The sequence below is a fragment of the Pan paniscus genome, chromosome 1, assembly GCF_029289425.2.
Source record: "Pan paniscus chromosome 1, NHGRI_mPanPan1-v2.0_pri, whole genome shotgun sequence".
NCBI classification, from domain to species: Eukaryota; Metazoa; Chordata; class Mammalia; order Primates; family Hominidae; genus Pan; species Pan paniscus.
In genome coordinates, this window is record NC_073249.2 from 48918852 (window position 1) to 48938631 (window position 19780).

The 19780-nt window shown below is 40.6% G+C and overlaps 1 long non-coding RNA gene across 1 annotated transcript in view; it reads right to left on the reverse strand.

Moving 5' to 3' along the window:
• Positions 1–18055, reverse strand: part of LOC100987486 (uncharacterized) — a 30246-nt gene extending 12191 nt beyond the window's left edge. Inside the window, exon 1 of the long non-coding RNA XR_008624750.1 lies at positions 17380–18055. This is a non-coding gene — a long non-coding RNA (uncharacterized LOC100987486). The remainder of the gene's footprint in view (positions 1–17379) is intronic.
• Between the last annotated feature and the right edge of the window lie 1725 nt (positions 18056–19780).

Below are 19780 nucleotides of genomic sequence, written 5' to 3' on the forward strand. Positions count from 1 at the left end.
TCCAGAGTCTCGCTCTGTCGCCCAGGCTGGAGTACAATGGCACGATCCTGGCTCAATGCAACCTTCACCTCCTAGGTTCAAGTGATTCTCCTGCCTCAGCCTCCCAAGTAGCTGGGATTACAGGCATGTGCCACCATGGCTGGCTAATTTTTGCATTTTTAGTAGAGACGGGGTTTCACCATGTTGGTAAGGCTGGTCTTGAACTCCTGACCTCAGGTGATCCACCCACCTCAGCCTCCCAAAGTGTTGAGATTACAGGTGTGAGCCACTGCACCTGGCCCAAAGCAGGTACTTTTAATATAATATGTGAATAGTTTTTATTACAAAAAGGGTAGAAATCCATGTGAAAAAAAAGTTCTATATCTTACCTAATATGTACTGTGCACCTACTATGTACCAGGCACTGACAGAACCTATTGCACTAAGAATAGTTGATGAAAGTCTCCAAAAGGACAATGAATTGAAACTAGGTTCAATGTTAGTAGATAACCAAGTCCCAATAATCTCTTCTAGAGCCTTTACACTTGCTACTATAGGCCACTCTCTTTCAGCGTGATTGGATAGTCTAAATTTTTTAATTATTGGGAATTTACACACCCTTAAATTCTCCGTAGGCCTTCAACTTGCCTAGGGCTAGGCCCACGTGAAGTAGTTGGGCTATAACTTAGTGATAGTGGCTGATCTCTAGTTTGGTAGGTGGTACTTCTGGAAATAAAAATAGCTCTGCTCAGAAGCACAACTTTAGATTAACAACTCAAAGAAAGACAGACAGTCTTCAGGTAACTGAAGTCACTGTTCAGTTGAGAACAGAAATGTCAACATAGGCATGGGCTTTATTGATTTTTTTCATGGATGTTATTTAGTTCCTTGTGCATGGAATATCCTCCTCTTTGTCAAAGTCTTGCTATTTCTTCAAAGTCCAGTTGAAAGGTTATTTCCTCCATAAAATCTTCCTGTCTGCCCCTTCTATTCCATCACCTGATCTCTCACTTATAAGTCTGAAATTTTGCTCTATATTAGTTATTTCCATGTCATTATTTATTATACTTTAATTTTTTCAAGGCAATGACAAGTGGACTTCATCTTTGAGCTCCTTTTGGCTTTTGGTTTCATGTCTTAAACAAGAAGCCACCCAAATTGTCATTGAATTTAATTACTGCCACTTTTTAAAAATTGTCTGACATAGGTATGTATAAAACTATTAGGACTTTCTTGGTGTTGGTTACTTTAAAAATAAGAGCTAAAGCTAGCTGTTTTAGGCACTATAAAATAGTGGTGTATTGGGTTTGTTTTTCTTTTATGAAATTAATTTTAGGCCGGGCACGGTGGCTCATGCCTGTAATCTCACAACTTTGGGAGGCCGAGGAGGGTGGATTACCTGAGGTCAGGAGTTTGAGACCAGTCTGACCAACATGGTGGAACCCTATCTCTGCTAAAAATACAAAAATTAGCCGGGTGTGTTGGCAGGCGCCTGTAATCCCACCTACTCGGGAGGCTGAGGCAGGAAAATCGCTTGAACCTGGGAGGCAGAAGTTGCAGTGAGCCAGGATCATGCCATTGCACTCCAGCCTGGATGACGGAGCAAGACTCCATCTCAAAAAAAGAAAAGAAAAGAAATTAATTTTAAAGATCACCAAATTTTATACTTCAAATGCAGCCTACTGTTATTCTGTTTTTCTTCTTTTTGGTAAATTCTGAGTGTACTATCTACTCTTCATATTGTACATTTTACCACACATTCTTTAGTAAAAAGCAGCAGTAAGGCAAGGTACAGTGGCTCATACCTGTAATCCCAGCACTTTGAGAGGTCAAGGCAGGACGATTGCTTGAGCCCAGGAGTTCAAGACCCACCTGGGCATAATGGTGAGACCCTGTCTCTACAAATTTTTGTTAAAAAATTAGCTGGGTGTGGCGGCATGCACCTGTAGTCCCAGCTGCTTTGGAGGCTGAGGCAGGAGGATCGCTTGATCCCATTAGGTCTAGGCTGCAGTGAGCCATGTTCATGGCACTGCATTCCAGCCTGGGCAACAGAGAGACCCTATTTCCAAAAAAACCAAAACCAAAACCAAAAACATCAGTTCTGGCCAGGCGTGGTGGCTCATGCCTGTAATCCCAGCACTTTGGGAGGCCAAGGCGGGCAGATCATTTGGGGTCAGGAGTTTGAGACCAGCCTGGCCAACATGGCGAAACCCCTTCTCTATTAAAAATACAAAAAATCAGCTGGGCACGGTGGCTCGTGCCTATAGTCCCAGCCACTTGGAAGAGTGAGACATGAGAATTGCTTGAACCAGGGAGGCAAGGTTGCAGTGAGCCAAGATTGCGCGACTGCACTCCAGCCTGGGCCATAGAGTGAGACTCTGTCTCAAACAAATGAACAAACAAACAAACAAAAAAACCCCACCAGTTCTGCCTCAAACGGTCCTCCTATGTTTGCAGTACTGTGCTGAGTACAGAAAGGGATTCAAGGGAAGTAGAAGATGAAATAACTTCCTGGGGCCTCAGCTGTCTTAGAATTAGCACAGGTCTCAGTGGTCAGCTCTCTGTTGAGACAAAACATTGTGAAGATCCTTGCTAGGTGTAGATACCACATGATTTCTATCTGATGAAATATTAAAGAAAAAAAAACTAAGGACATGACTGTGACTAATATGTGTTGAATATCTTGCTTAAGGTTGAGAAATAGGCAGACAATGAGAATAGAAGGAGAACCCACCTGGTCCCACATTTCCAGCCTCACTGTGGGTGAAGGCATGTTATCTCCTTTCTAGAATATTGAACATTTTATATTAGAAGCAAGAGAGTACAGAACTATAGCAAAGTAGGACTGATAAAATATACCCAAATCCTTTCTGAGTTTATTTTCTAACCATTTTCTAATATATTTATATTCCTATTACTAGAAGATATAGAAGTAAACTTAAATATTTGTGTTAGTGATAACAATCACAATTTAGTAAAAACAAAAACAAAAATCCCAACCGTTTGGGAAGTTCTGTGTAATTTAAAAATAATGAGCAGAAATTTATTGGCTCATAGTTCTGGAGGCTAGAAAGTCCAGGGTCAAGGTGCTGGCAGGTTTGGTGTGTGCTGCGGACCTGGCTTCCACTTCTAAGATGGCGTCTTGAATGCTGCATCCTACGGGGGCGCGGGGGAAGAACACTGTTCCTCACATGACAGATGAGTGGAAGAGTAAAGAGAGGGCGAGGGAAGGGAGGGGAGTAAACTCACGCTTTCATAAGGAGCCCACTCCTGATATAACAAACACACTCCCGCGATAACGGCGTTAATTTTTTCATGAGGCAGAGCCCTCATGACCTAGCCACCTCTTGTTAGACTCCGCCTCCAAACACTGATGCATTGGGGATTAAGTTTCCCACATACGAACTTCGGAGGACACATTCAAACGATAGCAGTGAGCCTTTTTACATCAGCTTTAATACCGACTGGATGTATGAACCAAAGCACACCCCTAGATCCAGCTGAGTATTTTCACACCTATACAAATAAAATATAACATTTTCATTGATTCCTAATGTATTTCATGTGAAATGTCTGACTGTACCTTTAAAATTCAAAACGAAGATAGGCCAGTCACAGGGGTTCAGGCCTGTAATTCCAGTACTTTGGGAGACTGAGGTGAGCTCAGGAGTTTGAGAGCATCTCGGGCAACATGGCGAAACCCCACCTCTACAAAAATATACAAAAATTAGCCAGGTGTGGTGGTGTGTGCCTGTAGTCCCAGCTGCTTGAGAGGCTGAGGTAGGAGAATCAATTGAGCCTGGGAAGTCGAAGCTGCAGTGAGCCGTGATCACATCACTGCACTCCAGCTGGGACAATAGAGTGAGACTCTGTCTCAAAAAAAAAAAGAATAAATAAAATTTCAACAAATAATGATTAAGACAATTTAGTTTAGTTTAATAAAATTGTTGAAAGTCTACTTTTTGCCAGGTTATTTATTAGATGTATTATGTGCATTGCACACACGTGCACCTGTGTGTGCATGTGTGCCTGTATGTATGTACATGCGTGCATGTCTACAATTGTTCAGATGTTTTGGAAGATGTCAGGAAGAGAAAGATAACTAAGATGTGAAGTCTACCCTGGTGGAGGATTCGGATCACCCCAATGTCAAATAGCTCACCCCAAATGATGGAATAACATAGCATCTATGAGGGATTTTTGTTTGTTTGTTTGAGACGGAGTCTTGCTCTGTCTCCCAGGCTGGAGCGCAGTGGCCCGGTCTCGGCTCACTGCAACCTCCGCCTCCCAAGTTCAAGTGATTCATCTATGAGGGATTTTATTAGCAGTAAGTAGAGTCTCTCTGTATAATATTTGAGATATGTTTCCCAACTTCCTTTTATTTAGTAGTTTTTGTGTTTTAAACACTTATTGTGTTTTTTTTTCTTATAACACCCTCATTTCAGCAATATTTTTATTGTCTTTGACTGGAATCTGTTTTTTTGTGATTTCTTTTTTTTTTTTCAAAGCTTAGGAAATTATCATTTTTCCAAAGAGGTAATAAGTACATCTGATTTTTCTATACTTTAACATTTAACTTTTAATTCAGATGGTGTTTAAAGAAACTTTTAAACCTCAATTGTCTGCATACACACACAATAAGGAGACTTGCAGTTTTAAAGAGCTGCTTAGCCAGGTGCAGTGGCTCATGCCTGTAATCCCAGCACTTTGGGAGGCAGAGGGGGGCAGATCACTTGAGGTCAGGAGTTTGAGGCCAGCCTGGCCAACATGGTGAAACGCCATCTCTACTAAAAATAGAAACATTAGCTGAGCATGGTGTTGCACGCCTGTAATCCCAGCTACTCGGGAGGTTGAGGCAGGAGAATCTCTTGAACCCAGGAGGTGGAAGTTGCAGTGAGCCAAGATCAAGCCACTGCACTCCAGCCTGGGCAACAGAGTGAGATTCCATCTCAGAAAAAAGCTGCTTGGAAATTTTAAGAAGACACTACACAAATCATACCAAGGAAAAGTTGAGTTGGGTTTAAAAAGATAATCCCCACTCTAGAGAGATATAATAAGGATAAAATAAAATAGTACAGGGGAAATATTTAACATTGCGCCTGGTGTGTAGAAAATACTCAAATCACTGTTGCATTTGAATCTCAAGGAAGATGCTTATGATAGCTCTTGAAACCATTTGAGGTTCTAGACATGGAAAAGACCTTAAATATGACACTTTCTACTTCAGCCTGAGGGAAAAAACATGAAAGAGATAAGTAGCTATCAAATGAGTAAGGATTTATGTGAAAAGTAACTGTACCTTCATTTTTGCATTTCTCTAAATGTTGCTCTAAATTATATAGTTTTAATTTCAGTGTAATTACTAATGTTAGTATAACTGATATTTATGATAGTATTTAATGTACAGCAATGATAGCCTTTAATGAGAGTATTTAGCTGTCCAGAGAAAAGCATAACCAAGTGGGAAAGTCTGCCAAATCTTTACTTTGGTTAATTATATTTATTCATTCAATGTTATTTATTGAGCTTCTACTTTGTGCCAGGCAGTGTGGACACAGCCAACAACCAGCTGTGGGGATTAATTCTGGGAGAAACAGATATTAAACAACTATGTAATTGCAAAGTGAGTAATTATAATTTGGGGAGTACTTCAAAGGAGCTGTATAGGAGGCTAAGAGGGCACATGCTAGACGCCTTGGATGGAAAGCTGGTTGATGAGGTATTTTGGACACAAGGTCACAACTGAGACACCATCATCTTCCAGATCCAACTTCTAAAAGGCATTTAACAATACCTAGAAGGAGACTGTCTACTGTGACAGTCCTACAGGCCCATAGTCATCCCTGGCTACTGTTCATGGGTAATCTAATAGCCAGTGCCAAAGGGTTGGAGGGAAAAACACAAGGAAGAAAGTAAAAACTTTGATTTTTTATTTTTCCACAGGCTCAAGAATACTCAGGGAACATTCTGAGTATTTTTTTATATTTTATATTGTTAAATGTTTATATTTATATTGTTAACTTTATATTGTTAAATGTTATCGGCTGGGCATGGTGGCTCACACCTGTAATCCCAGCACTTTGGGAGGCCGAGGTGGGTGGATTACCTGAGGTCAGGAGTTTGAGACCAGGCTGGCCAACATGGCAAAACCCCGTCTCTACTAAAAATACAAAAATTAGCTGGGCATAGTGGCGGGTACCTGTAATCCCAGCTACCTGGGAGGCTAAGGCAGTAGAATCGCTTGAACCCGGGAGGTAGAGGTGCAGTGAGTTGAGATCGTGCCACTGCACTCCAGCCTAGGCGACAGAATGAGAAAAATAAATAAATAAATAAACAAAAATAAATGTTATCAAATAAGGTCTCTGGTAACAGAGGACAGGAGGCAAAGGTGAGAAGGTTTAAAAGAGGTTAAGGGAGTGAGAAAATGTAGGAGAGGCTTAAGAAAGATTTGAGAAAAAATGAAAGGGGAAAGGGGAACTATATGACTTAAAATTTAAAGTCATCATGAGATAACTTATGGTTATTCAAATTAATGTACTTTGGTGGTTAATCTTCAATGGAGTGCCTAAAAATGTGCTAGGTAATGTTATAGGTACTGGGAATACCAGGGTGAACAGCACCGGACCTTATTCCTGTTTTCATGGAGTTTGCAGACTAGTAAATCACAAAATAAAGTAAGTCATAAGAAGCATACAATTAAAACTAGATCCAACTGGGTTTACATTGGATACGTCTATGAAGGAAAGATATGCATGGCAGTATAAGAGAATGCACCAGGGAGGCTGGGTGCCGTGGCTCACACCTGTAATACCAGCACTTTGGGAGGCTGAGGTGGGCGGATCACCTGTCAGGAGTTTGAGACCAGCCTGGCCCGTCTCTACTAAAAATACAAAAATTAGCTGGGCGTGGTGGCGCGTGCCTGTAATCCCAGCTACCCAGAGGCTGAGGCAGGAGAATCACTGGAACCCAGGAAGCAGAGGCTGCAGTGAGCCGAGATCGCACCACTGCACTCCAGCCTAGATGACAGAGCAAGACCCCATCTCAAAAAAAAAAAAAAAAAGAGAGAGAATGCCCCAGGGGAACCATAGCTAGTGCAGGCAGGCCCTAGGGCATTAGGAAAACGATATCTAGGTGGAAAGGTGAAAAGTGTAAGTGTTCATTAGTGGGGACTGGGTATTCTGGGGAGAGGAAACACCATGCGCAGAGGCCCTGTGGCTGAAGGAAGTGTCATGTACTGAAGAAACTAAAAGACATTTAATATGGCCAGACCTGAAAGCAAGGACTGTGCAAGATGAGACTGGAAGGTACAGGGGCGTCAGGCTGGATAGGGTTTAGTAGACCATGTTCAGGATTTGAGTATTTGCCCTAAGAGCAGTGGGAATCTGTTAGAGAGCATTAAGTAACAGCTGATACAATATAATGTGGCTTGAGTTTTATAAAGATCATTACTGTTACTTGAGAAGAATACACTGGAGAAGGGCCTGCCTGGATGCAGGAAGCTTGTTGGGATGCTGCTGGAGCGGCCTGGTGGCACAACCATGGAGGTGTGAGCTGGGGGGATGGTGAAGATGCGGAGAAGCTTACAAACCCGGCTTATGTTCAGGAGGAAAAGTCATCAGGACTGGGGGAAAGGTTCTGGTTCACACAACTGGGTGGATGGCATTGTCATCTCCTGACAGAGGGAACCCTGAAAAACCATGTGTGGCCTGAGATAAGCAAGTGGAGATGCCGAGGTGGCAGCTGGACATTTGTGTCTGGTGCTCAAGTGAGTGATCAGGCCTGGAGATAAGGCCTGTAATTCCAACACTTTGGGAGGCCAAGGTGGGAGGATCGCTTGAGCCTAGGAGTTTGAGACCAGCCTGGGCAATATAGTGAGACTGTTTCTGTAAAAAAAAAAAAAAAAAAGAAAAGAAAAGAAAAAAAAATGTGAGTGTCACCAGGCTATGGTCACAGCTAAGACAGACGGCCTCAGGAGAGGTTGGGTGTGAGAGAAGTACAGTGTTTGGGACTAGTCATGGGAAATTCTAGCCTTTAAAGTTTGGGGAAGGAAGAATGAGGCTGAGGAGGGGCCAAAAAGGTAGAGACCTGACTTCAACTCCAGCTTTCTGAATTCTGGTATTCCAGTATATCACACTGTTTTTTTACAGAGAAAAACTTTCCAACATTATCTCATGTTCCTAAAACTCTGAAATCCGGGTTATTTATGTCTTGAGGCAAATCTAGATGGTTACACGCTCTAAAATTTTTTAACTGATCAATGATGTGTTGATTTATAAAGCATTTACACCACAGTTCTACCCTGTCCAAAACCCTTCCAATGTACCTTTTAATCCCCATTTCCAAGTCACAGTGAAGTTCGGCACCTTTTCCTTTTCTTATATAAATAGGTAGATGGGAGCCACCTTAAGATGCAGGGGCAAGAATGGAGAGGAGGAAAGGCAAGGAAGATTTCCTGGTCCAATTCCCAGCCCGAAAACCTCTCTTCCCTCTGCTCCCATCTTTTTCTTTTTTCTCTCTTTTTTTTTTAATTTCCCCATCTTCTGGAGCCTGACCATGTTTCCTCTATAAAAATTCTGTAAATAGAAACAATCAGGGTGCAGTGAGCCCTGATTGCGCCACTGCTCTCCAGCCTGGGCGACAGAGTGAAACCCTATCTCAAAAAAACAAAGCAAAACAAAACAAAACAAAACAAAAAACCCCAGTCATATCATCTGGGGAGAGGCTCTGCTTCAAGGACAGCCTGGACTCTGGGCTTTAGGGTAGAAGAGCATCTGCAGAGGAAGAGTGGGGAGATGGTAGCCACCTCTCGTTTCTTCCGAGGATGACATTGAAGGACCACTATTGCCAGGCTGCTCCAGCATGGCAGTCACTAGGTGGGAAGAACATGAGATCTCAGTATCACTGAAACCAAGCATTTCAAGGAGGTGGACAGAGATATGGCCTCAAATGTACCCATGGCATTTGGGAGATAATTGATAGTAGGAGCTGTCTCGGGGGGAAGGGGTGGAAGCTGTATTAAAGTGAGTTGAGGAGCCAGTGGGAAGTAAGGAAATACACAGGAAGTACAGATAATGCTTTAGAAACTTGACTGTAAAAAGGAAGAGAGCGATAAGGCTGAAGAAGGATATAGGGTCTTAGGGAGGTTTTTGCTGTTTGTTTTTATTTAGATGAGATAATCTTGAGCACGTTTCAATCTCTTTTGAGAGAGTGAATTGAAATTCCCAGAGAGAAAAGGGATAAGCATGGAGAGAGTAAAACATTCCTAAGAAAGAAGGGGAGAATGGGACCTGTGGTGAGGGGAGGAGAGACAGCCGTCCTAAGTAGCAGGAGGGCAGGGAGGAGCAAGGGAGTTTGGAAATCTCTATAGATGCTCTTGAAATAAGGACTGTGTCCTTTAACCTGGAAAAGGAGAGAAGTGAAATAGTCTAAAAAAGGGGTGACTTTTTCCCATTAGATCGTGAACTGTTAGAGGTTAAGGACTCTTAGTAATTTTTGCTCCAAAACACTCAATAAGGGTGTGTTGAACTGTATTGATAAAAAGCCCTACTATTTTTTTTTTTCAGACAGAGTCTCCTCTGTCACCCAGGCTGGAGTGCAGTGGCACTATCTCAGTTCACTGCAACCTCTGCCTCCTGGGATCAAGTGATTCTCCTGCCTCAGCCTCCTGAGTAGCTAGGACTACAGGCACCCACCACCACACCCGGCTCATTTTTGTATTTTTAGTAGAGACGGGGTTTCACTAAAAACCAGGCTGGTCTTGAACTTCTGACCTCAGGTGATCTGCCCGCCTGGGCCTCCAAAAGTGCTGGGATTATAGGCATGAGCCACCACATCCAGCCAAAAGCCCTACTATTTCTTAAGTCCTTAGTAAGTGAGGGTTAAAATCTGAATACAAATCTTACAGGTTATTGATTATGAAGAACATATAAAACATACAGAACTTTCTTAGCCCTGTGAGTGAATATATTTTAAAATGTATGGATATTGATATATTTATAAACAACATTGTCATTTATAAATTTTTCTTTTAATCAAGTAGGAATTCAGAATGTGTGTCTCGCCTGAATGTGAAATTTAAGTTTAGTTATCTATTTCCCTGATTTAATGCTCCAGTTAGTTCTCTAAGAAAGCCCCAGATTGGTACATTTGCATTTATAGACTGCTGAGACTGTTTGCCCTCCTCTGAAGACATGCCCTGCCAACTAAACTGACCTTATTTGATGGTATTCAAGGTACATCATAGTATTCAAGGTAGATCAATAAATTAGAAAGAATTACACATTTGGACACTTGTAATACAAAACAAATAAAAGTCTAGCCTGTTGGCAACCACAAAGACGACCACCAAGAGGTAGAAAGTATGTTTCCCTTTTTGTTTTTTAATAAAATTTATCTGCCCCCTGAGTTCATGTCCTTTGCAGGGACATGGATGCAGCTGGAAACCATCATTCTGAGCAAACTATCACAAGGACAGAAAACCAAACACCACATGTTCTCACTCATAGGTGGGAATTGAATAATGAGAACACTTGGACACAAGGTGGGGGACATCACACACTGGGCCTGTCGTGGGGTGAGGGGCAGGGGGAGGGATAGCATTGGGAGTAATACCTAATGTAAATGACGGGTTGATGAGTGCAGCGAGCCGGCATGGCACATGTATATCTGTGTAATGAGCCTGCACGTTGTGCACATGTACCCTAGAACTTAAAGTATATTTTAAAAAAAAGCAGAAAAATCAAGTAAAAAAATAAATAAATAAAATTTATCTGCCCCCAGTTAACACTTATTAAGCATCTAACTTAATGCATTTGCACAAGAGATACGGTATTTGCTTGAGTCACTATTGAATAACATCATTATAATATTCACTCATATCTATTTATCCTAATATTGTTATCCAACATCTAATCCCATAAGTGCTCTATCTCTTCTGAACTCAAATAATCGTTGTATTCTCATCATCATTTTGTATATGCATCACTGCTTAGCATAAAGCCCGGCTTATCAGAGGTGTTAAATGATTGTTGACTGAACAAATGAAAGCTTCCCAGTAACTCATCTACTAGGTGTCATATACCCTATCTCCCCAATTCAACAACCAATGTAGGGCAGGGGCTCTAGCAGCCTCATCTCTCAGTCTCTTACATCACCAGGCATGCAGTAGAGATTCTGTAGATGTTTGTTGAATGAATGCATACTATAGTTCTAATTAGTATTGATTTTGTATTTAATTAGTAGTATGTTTTCATTCATTTTCTTTTTTTGATGCTTTCTTTCACCTTCTGCTTTTGTCTCCCCCTAAATTGGTCAATTTCTCTTCCCTTACCTTTTCGAGTATATTTTTGGTACCAGGTCTTTCACATCTGTCTTTTCAAATATACATTGGTATTAGGCCTTTCATATTCTGCTGACCATATTGGACAGATTAGGTAAAGTAGTCTTCTGTTGTAAAGACCCATCGTATCAATGATACGATTAATCAAATTTACTTAGCAAAATGATGACCCAACATGACAATGAAACACTTAGATGTCCTTCAGAATCCAGCTGAAGTAACAGGTAACTTGAGTGTGTGTTGGTGTGTGGGTGTGTATGTGCGCGACTGTAGGACCATAACCATATCTTACAGTAATAGAGATAAAAAAACACTATTTTCCCCCTCTCCTGTTGTGGTTTGTTGGCTCTTCCTTGTCATGTATTAATAATAATGATTTTGGCATTGGCAGGTACTCACAGTCATTACATTTGTGGTTATCCAATGTGTCTCAGCATCACTTGGATGTTTAATCACCTGCAAAAGCTGTCCATTATGTTTTATACTCCACCGCCATGAACATTATTTCTTAAATATATTTTGATTTAGCTCAACAGAGCTCATTTATTTTTGAAAAATAAAGTGACAATTATAAGTTTTTTGATATGGGAAGTCTAATAGAGTAATTCTTATTTGCACATTCAGACACTCTTTTTTTTCAGGTGGGTTCAAGAAAATAACATTACACTATAAATTGGGTTGATTTGTTTTGCTTCTCAATAAACTGTATCCCTGTAAATAATGATAATATTGTCTTTGATTGAGTCTCGCTTTGTGGTAGTATTTTACTTATATTATTTCTAATCCTTACTACCTCTATACAAGGTGATATTACAGTATTCTCCTTTTTTAGATGAGGAAATTTAGGGTTAGCAAGACTACATAACTTACTTACAGCCTTTCAACCAGTGGCTCAATGATTAAAAAGGAATCCTTAAACACAATTTTCAAAGAGGAACCTTTTTCATAAATGGAGTGAGACTGATGGAAAAGGTTTATAGGTTGGATAAAGAGGATAGACAGGAAAATTGATCCCCTGACACACGACTTCCTCACATGGCTGCCATGATCCATATTCCCATCAGGAATTTCTAATACCACTACCAGATGGATATAAGAGGCTTGTATAAAGTTATTCCCTACTCCAGGAGAATTTGATTGGCACAATAAGAAGAGAGAAAACGAAAATGAGGGGATGAGGTTAGGAGATTTTAGAGTAGTGCCTGTTAAGTGGGCCACTTACCACCTGCATCAGATCACCAGATACGCCTGTTAAAAATGCAGGTTCCTGGGCCTGTGCTCAGACTTTCTTTAGCAAATCTGGGACCCGGGGTGGAGGCAGGGCATACCAGGTGAGCTTCTGTACACTAAGGTGGGAAAATTTCTAAATTAGGGTGACAGCCAAGAGATTGGGAATCAGTGCTATAACAGGAAATCACAATGGAAAGATACTATAATTTAATGTTCCTAGCTCGGACTTTAAAATTTACTTACAATGCTTGTTTTGCCAGCACAAATCTAAAAATAATAAACAAAAAAAACCAAAGAAATAAAATGACATAATTTAATGCAATTATTTTGTTTAAAAAATTAGGAAATTTAGATAATGAGAATCACAGAAAATTATACAACTAGAGAAAATCCCCGTTACTATTTTGGCTATTTCCTTTCCATCTTTTTCATTATGCAAATCTCAATACATTTATATAACTGACATCACACACTCTGTACTCTTCTTTCCTAAAATTGTATCTACCATAACCAATGTTTCTAGTTGCTAAAAATTCTTTGAAAAATTAATGGCTGCATAATCGTTTATCATTTGGATAAAATTTAATTTATTTAACCACGTTTTCATTATTGAACTTTTAAGTTGTTTTTGTTTTTTTCTTCAGTACATCACATATGTTTTTATTTTATTGTTATTTAAAATTCAGCTGGATGCAGTGGCTCATGCCTGTAATCCCAGCATTTTTGGAGGCCGAGGCAGGCAGATCACATAAGGTCAGAATTTCGAGACCAGCCTGGCCAACATGGTGAAACCCTGTCTGTACTAAAAATACAAAAATTAGCTGGGGGTGGTGGTGGACCCCTGTAATCACAGCTACTCGGGAGGCAGAGGCAGGAGAATCACTTGAACCCAGGAGGCAGAGGTTGCAGTGAGCCTAGATCGTGCTGCCGTACTCTAGCCTGGGTGACAAAGCAAGACTCCTGTCTCAAAGAAATAAATAAAACTCAACTTTACTAAGTTAATCAATCTTTTTCTTATGCGTTTTAGAAAGTTCAAGCAAGTTTCACCACAGAGGTTCTGAAAGATGTTATTTCAGGTACTTTTTTTTTAGTATTTTGCGTTCTGAGATGGTTGTCTATCCAGCTGGGGCCCAAGGCAATGGATTTCTCTGGATACACAAGAGGAACTGGGGTAATGAGTTTGGCTTAGAAGAATATTATCAAAAAGAATGAATGAAACAGTTATCTTAATAAAATTGAAACCAGGGGATTTTGCTGAAGCTGCTTTCAAAACATGAATGACCCATGCTGACATAAGGAAAGAATAAAATTACAAGGTTTGGTTTCTATATGAGAGTTTTGGGGGTTTTCCAGTTAAAAAGTGTTATTTACGAGTACTGTAAAAGTAGGCCAAAAATACATCTTCAAATGCAGAAGAGATCTTTAGGTTTCACTGTCCCAGTCAAAAGAAAAAAGAATTACTTTCCATCCAATCTCTAAAATTTTGGCCACCTGCCTGGTATTTCTCTTCAATTTCACACTTCAAAATGGCCTCCAGGAAGACACGGTTCAGGATCAGTACGAAAGTACAAAGTTGCCAAAATAACCCTTTCATTCTCTTTTCAAAGCCAACCAGCCATCTGAAATCTATGTATACAGGGATCGCTAAAAGTAACCTTGCTTATGAAAGTTATTGTTTTAGTGTCATATTTCTTACAGTATAGCTGTCCCTTATCATAAGCCAACAAAATTCATGAAATTTATAATTTAAGCCATATCACCTGAATCTTCATGTTTATGGAATTTTAACTAGATTGTGTTCATTTCCCCACAAAACTAACCATAGGTACATTTTTTAAAGACAGTGTTTTGGCGTATTCTTGCATTGATGTTTTTGGGGTCCTAACACATTTTTCCTTTTCTCTACGCAAAAATCATTCACACCAGGTCATAAAGCACCAATAACCACTTAAAATGATACCCTTTCCAAATCTTATCATTTCAAGGCAATATTTCTCGAACTTTAAGGTCCAAAAGAGTCTACTGGGGTCCTTGTTAAAATGCAATTCCTTCTCTATTTCCCCTGGGTGAGGCCTAGGAATCTACATTATTAATAAGTAACTGAGCTGATTCTGATGTAGAGGACCACACAGAGAAATGCTTTCTTTTATAATGGGAAGAAGCTCAGATGGGTGGAATTATAAACACTACCCAGTGGGCAGGATGAATTATTGTGTTGAATGTTGGACTTTTCCCGGTGGCTCCTAAAATGGAATCAGGGAGGAAGCGCTTCACCTGCCTTCAGTAAGGCCAAATTTATTCTTCCAACTATTCGCTCCTTCACAGAATCACTCATTCGTTCCCTCACTCATTCACTCAATCAGTCATTAAGTAGATACATTTTAAGTACTTTTTAGGGAATTCACCTAGGGGCTGGAGAGGGGCAGCACAGAATACAAAGGTTAATGAGACTTATTATTTGCCCATAAATTCTAGTATGGAATTTGGACATGTTAATAAGGAACCACAGAATGAGGCGAAATTTGAGAAATGCCCAAAAATACCAACATACTTTGGGAGTTTTTGTTTACTTATTTCTACCTCATTTTGTTCCAAAATACAATTTGGGGTGGCTCCAGGGATGCATGTGATACAGCAGAATCAAAATAAAACATGAGGAAATCCGAGGAATATAAAGGCAGGAAAATAAGGTCAAATCAGTCAGTAGTATACACAAAATGTTCACCTTAAGCATAAGGCAGGGGTCCTCAACCACCAGGCCACTGATCAGTGCTAGTCTGTGGCCTATTAGGAACCAGGCCACACAACAGGAGTGAGTGCGAGCAAGTAAGCATCACCGCCTGAGCTCTGCCTCCTGTCAGGTCAGTAGCAGCATTAGATTCTCATAGGAACACAAACCCTCTTGTGAACTGTGCCTGTGAGAGATCTAGGTTGTGCATTCCTTGTGAGAATCTAATGCCTGATAATCTGAGGTGAACAGTTTCATCCTGAAACCATCCGTGCCACCTCCACATCCATGGAAAAATTGTCTTCCATGAAACCAGTCCCTGGTGTCAAAAAGGTTGGGGACCACTGGCATAAGGTATTCATAGAGATGGGCAGCATGTTTGAGTCTGAGCTTCTCAATTGCTAAAGTATCCAATCTGTGTCAGTTCATTTTATTTATCAGATAAAGTTTCTTGGAAACAAAGTCCCCTGCCCTCAGGTGAATCCCCTAAAAAGCATTTTAAGTATATGTACTAAATGATGAATTGATTGAGTGAGTGAGTGAGGGAATGAATGAGTGATTTAGTGAGTGAGTGAATAGTTGAGCAAATCTGGTTTCCTGGAAGCAAATTTCTTATGCAGATCTTCATAAAAGATGTAATGAACACTGTGATGTAGTGAACACTATTGTCAACCACATCTCTTCAAAACATACAAAGTTGTGTTCCTTGGAGCTGTTTATTGGAATGCCTAACTGGCCTTTGAGAAAAACAATCCTAGGATCACTGCATGCAAAAGAATGAAGTTGGAACCTTACCTCACACCATATACAAAAATTAACTCAAAATAGATTAGACCTAAATGTAAGCAATAACATTAAATGTAAGCAATAATTAGGAAACTTTTAGAAGAAAATATAGGGGTAAATCTTTGTGATCTTGGATTTGGCAATGGACCCTTAGACATGACACCAAAAGCACAAACATCAACAATAAAAAATAAATTTAACTTCAACAACATTAAAAGCTTTTGTGCTTTAAAGAACACTATCAAGAAAGTAACAACAGGGCCAGGTATGGTGGCTCACACCTGTAATCCTAACACTTTGAGAGGCCAAGGCAGGCAGATCACTTGAACTTGGGAGTTTAAGACCAGCCTGGGCAATATGGTGAAATCTGCCCCTACAAAAAATACAAAAATTAGCCAGGTGTGGTGGCATGAGCCTGTAGTCCCAGCTACTTGGGAGGCTGGGGTGGGAGGATCGCTTGAGCCCAAGAGGCGGAGGTTGCAGTGAGCCGAGATCACATCACTGCACTCTGGCGTGGGTGACAGAACCAGTCCCCATCTCAAAAAAAAAAAAAAAAGAAAAAGAAAAAAGAAAGAAAGAAAGACAGTAAAAACACAACCCACAGAATGGGAGAATATATTTGCAAATCATAGATCTGATAAGGGACTTCTTTTAAAATATATTTTAAAAACTCTTAAATAAGAAAAAGACAAATAATTCAATTTAACTAATATGGGCAAATGATCTGAATAGACAATTCTCCTAAGGAAATATACAAATGACCCTATAGGTACATGGAAAGATGCTCCACTTCATTAGTCATCAGGGAAATGCAAGCCAAAACCACAAGACACCACATCACTCTGAGTAGGATGGCTGTAATAAAGTCAGATAATGACAAATGTTCAAGAGGATTGGATAAATCAGAACCCTCACACACCACTGTGGAAAACAGTCTGACAGTCCCTTAAAAATTTAAACATGAAAGTACCATTTGATTCAGCAATTCCAGTCCTAGGTATACATTCAAGAGAAATGAAGACATATGTCCACCCCAAAACCTGCATATGAATGTTCATAGCCACATTATTCATAATGTCCCAAAGGTGGAGACAACCCAAATGCCCATCAACTGATGAATGAATAAACAATATGTGCAAGATCCATATAATGGGCCTGGCACAGTGGCTCACGCCTGTAATTCCAACACTTTGGGAGGCTGTGGCAGGTGGATCACCTGAGGTCAGGAGTTTGAGAACAGCCTGACCAACATGGTGAAACCCCATCTCTACTAAAATTAGCCGAGTGTGGTGGTGTGCCTGTAATCCCAGTTACTTACTTGGGAGGCTGAGGCAGGAGAATTGCTTGAACCAGGAGGTGAAGGTTGCAGTGAGCCAAGATTGTGCCACTGCACTCGTCTGGGCGACAGAGTGAGACTCCATCTCAGAAAAAAAAGAAAAGAAAAAAAATGATCCATACAATGGAATATTATTTGGCTATAAGAAGGAATAGCTGGGTGTGGTGGCACACGCCTATAGCCCCAGCTACTTGGGAGGCTGAGATGGGAGGATCGCTGGAGCCCAGGAATTTGAGGCTGCGGTGTGCTATGATCCCACCTGTTGAATGGCCACTGTACTCCAGCTTGGGCAACGTAAGAACCTGTCTTTTAAATTAAAAAAAAAAAAAAGATGGAATGAAGTACTGATACATGCCACAACACAGATGAACTTTGAAAATATTACGTTAAACAATGAAAAAAAAGTGAAAGAAGCCAGTCACAAAAGATGGCATATAATATGATCCCATTTATATAGTTTCCAGAATAGGCAAACCTATAGAGACTGAAAGTAGATGAGTGGTTGTTTAGGATTGGGGGCAGGGGGAGGAGTAGAAAGACTAGGGAAAAGGTAATAATTAAAGGGCACAGATTTTTTTTTTTTTAGAAATGATAAAATTTTTCTAAAATTGTGGTGACATTTGCACAACTCTGTGAATATTCTTAATACCATTCAATTGCACACTTCAAATGAGTGATATGTTTATGTCTCAATAAAGGCATTATAAAAAAACAATCCTAAGACAGTTAAAAACATTGCAATCTAGTATATGATCCTCTAATGGTCTGGCTTGGTTCCAGACAAAATTGAGAAAAAGTAGGAAGGGGCAGGCTGTATATCTTTCTGGAAATCATCCCATAGGTATCATTTTTCATAACTGGGCTTCGATAAGAACAGGGTACAGTAAGTTCAAGGTTACATTTTCTGGCAAGATCCTAAAATGTAATTATATGATGATTAAAGATGAATTTGCATACTTTGGCAATTCAAAATAGATCTCTTCCACAGGAACTGAAGGTTTAATTATATTCTATTCAAAGTGCTTTGAGGTCTTTTGATTAAAGCATTGCCTAGTATTGAAGACAGAGATAAGATGGCCACACTGATCCTAGCCAAGTCAGAATAATTGCTCATAATGTAGAGTAGACTTTAACAATTAAACTAAGGCAGGGCGCCGTGGTTCATGCCTGTAATCCCAGCACTTTGGGAGGCCAAGGAGGGAGGCTTGCTTGAGCCCAGAAGCTTGAGACCAGCCTGGGCAACATGGTGAGACCCTGCCTCTACAAAAAATATTTTAAAAATTAGGCGGGTATGGTGACATGCACCTGCAGTCCCAGCTACTCGGGAGGCTGAGGTAGAAGAATCGATTAAGCCCAGGAGGTTGAGGCTACAGTGAGCCACGGTTGCGCCACTGCACTCCAACCTGGGCTACCCTTTCTCAAAAACAAACAAACAATTAAACTAGCAGTGCTCCCAAGTATCACAGTAAACTGAGATAACATTATTATTATTTTTTAAATAGTGATATCTGCTCTGGTTTTCTTAAGGCCACAGTATCTTAATAAACTTTTTTTAAAGACTGTTACTCAATCGTAAAAGTCCGACACGGCTGGTCACAGTGGCTCATGCGTGTAATCCCAGCGCTTTGGGAGGCTGAGGCAGGCGGATCACCTGAGGTCAGGAGTTCAAGACCAGCCTGGCCAACATGGTGAAACCCCCGCCTCTACTAAAAATACAAAAAAAAAAAAAAAAAATTAGCTAGGTGTGGTGGCACGCAACTGTAATCCCAGCTACTTGGGAGGCTGAGGCACAAGAATAGCTTGAACTTTGGAGGCGGAGGTTGCAGTGAGCTGAGACCGTGCCACTGTACTCCAGCCTGGGCGACAGAGTGAGACTCCATCTCAAAAAAAAAAAAAAGTCTGACATAAGACCTTGGCAAGCAGGTGCTCATTGGCATTTCCAGTGGCTCATATTATTTTGTTGTGCAATGCCTGTGGAGTTGGCATGCACTTATATTCCCTCCATCAAAAATAACCACAACATAAAGAGGGTAAAGGCCAAAGATCATCTTGCTCTGGATACTACAACAAATAGATAACTCTTCTTGGATTATCTTTTTGGTTAGAAGGAGTGCAAGGAGGGAGAAGTGTCTAGGTGATGAGCCAAGACCATTTTATCCCATTCAAACAGCCCAGGTTTTCTGCTGTTACTGCTGACTTGACATTGGTAAGAGGCCCTTGATCAGCTCAGATCCTTAGAGGCTTCCTCACAGGGTGGCCTGTTTTGGGTGTTTTCTAACACCAGGATAGATTCTTTCACAACAGCAAGAGAGAAGACCAGTCAGGCCCAAGTCTGTCACCTTGTGGCTCCATCTTCCCATCTCTGTATTCTGTAGACAGTCCT